We start from the raw sequence: 4,356 nt of genomic DNA on the forward strand, positions 1-4,356 counted from the left end.
CCCGAATCCCCGCTGTTGTGAATTTCCCCAATACCCCTTTCTCTCTTTTTTGATTTCGATCGCCACATTACGTGGCTGGTGCCCAACAAAATTGTATTTTGCGACACCCCCTCTGTATAGAGTGAACCCCCGAAAGGGTCACAATGTATGTGGCGCTCTCGATCCTCGCGCCATCTCGCGGTCACAGAAGGAAGCAAACCTTCCAACCGCGCCCTCTTTTCTAGGGTGCTCGGGGCCTGACGCCCTCGCTTCAACGCACCCCCATTTTACCCTACACTCACTCTGTACTTTTCCGGCAACGCGATCAGAAGTAAAAGACACGCGTCTTTCCTTCTTCCATCGCCATCTTGGATATCGCGAGTCTTTGTTAAATAAAAAATATTACAACGTAATCACTCCATCTTGTGTTTTATTTATATATAGACAATAGTGTGGTGCCCGCGCAATCGCATCTCGCGTGGCCCCTAAATGTATATATATAAATTACGAATTTTCCAATCGAATATTATCAAAGTGTCAAAAGAAGCAGTGGATTCCAAAGCATAAAATTAGTATTTTTTATTATACGTGTTAAATACTGTTGATGAGATCGGGTCGCAGAATAAATATATATACATGTGAATTTAGATTAATAGATTTAATATCATAATAGCATAATAATGGCATACAATGGATATTTTTGGATTCTACACATCAGATACTACTGAAGTGTCAAAAAAGGTTAAGAATTTAACGTCTCTCAAAATGAAATTCAACCAATGCTCGTAAAAAGGTGCCTGATTTGTTATGTCTATAATGTCAATAATGTTACTACAATAATAATAGTGTGTCCAATATAAAAATGGAACATTCTTGAAAATGCGTGTTTTTTTTTTCAGTTTTTATTATTCCATTATGTCATCTGTGTAGCAACTTATCTACCATGATAAGCACCTTTCCTCGTTCAATAAATGAAAAGTACTCCAGATTATCAGTGAAATAAAATGTTGTTAACGTACTACATTGTTGGACTACCATTAATTAATATTATCTAGTATAATTGTTCAAGATAATTTCGTGAATGACATTGTAGAAGATCTCAGATTATATTTACCAATAACGATATGACTGACTCTATTTCCAACGTTCTGTCCATAAGTCTTCTTTGGCAAGATTCTTTCCAAACGTTTTAATATCATTTCAGATTCGACTTAGCAATGGAATATTTCAATACAACTGTTCAACTCGTTTGAGACAAATTCAAGATTTGTAAACAATACAAGCACTATAAAATAGATAAAAGTGAATAATGAAATAGAAACTGAGTTGATTTGATGAACAAATGATTTTTTTTATAAATTGTTACTTGGTAAAACTTTATTTGAAAGTAGAAGAAAACAACGTGAATTATAACTTAAATTCTATATTAAGGAAATTAGAATAGGAAATTAAAGTTTAAGGGATTCATCTATTTCTATTAACCTATTTATTTGAAATATGCTGGTATTACATTGTTTTTAAAGTCTGTAACGTGCAAGACAAACTTATCTAATTTAATACTGCTCTTGCTTGAATAATTTCTCCACTGTATCTATTTAATACTTCTACTCCATAATATCTCTGTTGCAATTTTCCCCTCCATGTCTGATCAAACGCTGAAAATAAAGGAAACGAAATCATATTATTATATATTGCTACATTACACTCAACAACATTAATTTGGAATAAAAAATGTATTGAAAAAGATAAGATTTAATATTTCTTTTACCTGAAACATATTTCCAGATATATCATGCGAGAAAGTAATTGCATCTACTTCCAAAGTACGTTTTTGTTATTTGCCCTAGTATTTCATTCCACACTGTTTAATTTCTTTAATGGATCTATTCAAATTCTCTACTCCACAATTTTTTCGTTGTAATTTCCTCATCAATGTCTGAATAAATGCTGAAAATAAAGAAAAACAAATCATATTATATGTTGCTACATTGTACTCAACAACATTAATTTGAAATAAAGAATGTATTGAAGAAAATAAGGTTTAATATTTCCTTTACCTTTATTATATTTCCACATATATCCTGCGAGAAAGTAATTGCATCTGCTTTCAGAGTACATTTCTGTTATTTATCCTAGTATTTCATTGCACACTGCTGAATTTCTTTAATGGATCTATTCAACTTTCCTACCCCATAATTTTTTGATTGTAATTTCCTCATCAATGTCAGAATAGATACTGAAAATAAAGAAGAAGAAATCATATTATTATATATTGATACATTGTACTCAACAACATTAATTTGGAATAAATAATGTATTGAAGAAAATAAGGTTTAATATTTCTTTTACCTTAAACATATTTCCAGATATATGATGCGACAAAGTAATTACATTGATTTTCAGAATACGTCTTTGTTATTTGTCCTAATATTACATTTCAGGGTTAGTAAAATTAATTATACGATGCATCTAACAGTTACTTGTTTTTAAATGGCTATCATGTGCTGATCCATGCAAAGTGAAAGTAATGGCATGAATTTGCATGTATTATATATAATTTGATAATGGTCGCATCAAACCATTTTACTTGTATAGCATTTTACGTATTACAAATATTAGACGTATACTTACATGATTAACGTAGCAAACAAGTCTAATAATTTCCACATAACAGTTTTGTCTCTTTATAACCTTAAAGATGATAACTGCTCGACACTGATTAAACCACTTGTAACAGATACGTTAAAGAGGCCACAAAATACAATGCAGGGTAAACTTTACTTTACCGGACCCAAAATTTTGGACCTTTTTTTTTTGATTGATAGGTTTTTTTGTGTAGAATCTGAAAATGCAAGTCTCAACTTTAGGAATTCAGTGGTTAAAAAGTTATAAGCGTGTAAACTTTTACATTTTTAGCGGATTTGCTACGTTACTGTGACGCCATATTGCCTTATATGTATAACCTGATTGGTTCTCACATGGGCAGTACAGTCTGTTTGTAAAATAAATATAAACCTAACTAACTGAGACAGTATCAAATGTACGGTTTGACTGTACCCGCCAAAGTAGTCGGCACCCACATGAATCTGCCTGCAGCTAGCGACACCGTTCATTGGACAAGAAGTCAATATGGCGTTACAGTACCGTAGCAAATGCGCTAAAAATATCAAACTTTACATGCTTATAACTTTTGAACCATTGGATTCCTAAAGTTGAGACTTGCATTTTTGGATTCTCCGCATCAAAAACTATAGATTGAAAAAAAAAAAGTCCAAAATTTTGGGTCCGGTAAAGTAAAGTTCACCCTACAATGCACATGCCTGTTAAATATATTCCTTTAATAGGTAGAAAGTACTTATCTCAATTTCTTTCTTGGTCCGTATTTTCCAACTGATGCAAGAATTATTGAGAAGAATACGGAATCACTTAAAAACTGTCACAACAAACATTATCCTTCAGCACTTCATATTTTAAGTATCGAATCAGAACACAGAATCACTTAAAAACTGTCACAACAAACATCATCCTTCAGCACTTCACTTTTTAAGATATTTTCATATTTTAAGTGTCGAATTTTTCACACACACTTGCACAAATATTATATGCAAATACTACAGAATTCAGAAATTCATTTAATTGTAATCAGTGAATGACATAATTTCATAAGGATTCTCCGACTTTATGACAATATTTATTAATAATTAACGTCAACACATTACAATTATAATATTAAACACCGAACACCATCTTTATGAAAATAGACATGGTTAATAAAACAAATATAGATTTAACCATGTCAGACGGAGCACGCATAACCTGAAATAAATCACGACATAAGAAGGGAAACGGGCGTACAAATTTAATTCTGTATCCAATCGATACTGTGCGCAATTTTTACGGTGCCCAACTGTACTGTGCGATATTGTACACGTGCGCAATAGAGCTGTGCCCAATTCTCACTGTGCGCAATAATAATTCAAAGGAGCTGTGCGCAATGCGATAGTGCGCAATCGTATTGTGCGCAATAGAGCCGCTCCCGCCGTGACCTGGTCTTCGGACCAGGCGGCAAACGGGATAAAGGTGATCAGGACGGATTTACTGTTGACGACCAGGCATTATTAGAAGGACATGAGTTGGACATAATAAGGAATCTAAAAATAGGTCAAAACACCTAATAACCACAAATGGAAGAAGAGAATATAGAAGAAGCCTCGGACGCAGAGGTCTTCGGCCCTGAGACCTCTGTGGCGGAAACTTCCGCTATGGACAGGAGGGCCACTGGTAATCGACCTGGCAGTGTAAGCGAACATGAGTTGGTTCAACTGATTAGCCTACCCTGTGCGGGAAATATTGAATGTATGATCTGTCGGCAATGGG

The 4,356-nt window shown here is 33.8% G+C and overlaps 1 long non-coding RNA gene across 2 annotated transcripts; it reads right to left on the reverse strand.

Moving 5' to 3' along the window:
- Nucleotides 1–1,889: 1,889 nt before the first annotated feature.
- On the reverse strand, nucleotides 1,890–3,652 carry LOC123988008. 2 transcript variants are annotated; one of them, XR_006829578.1, is made up of 4 exons: nucleotides 2,611–3,652; nucleotides 2,329–2,403; nucleotides 2,037–2,215; nucleotides 1,890–1,926 (listed from the first exon to the last, which is right to left on the reverse strand). It is a non-coding gene; the product is annotated as an uncharacterized LOC123988008 (long non-coding RNA). The 2 variants fall into 2 exon arrangements; XR_006829577.1 differs by having other exon boundaries at nucleotides 2,329–3,652.
- Nucleotides 3,653–4,356: the final 704 nt, after the last annotated feature.

The sequence above is a fragment of the Osmia bicornis genome, chromosome 7 (assembly GCF_907164935.1).
Source record: "Osmia bicornis bicornis chromosome 7, iOsmBic2.1, whole genome shotgun sequence".
Lineage (NCBI taxonomy): Eukaryota > Metazoa > Arthropoda > Insecta > Hymenoptera > Megachilidae > Osmia > Osmia bicornis.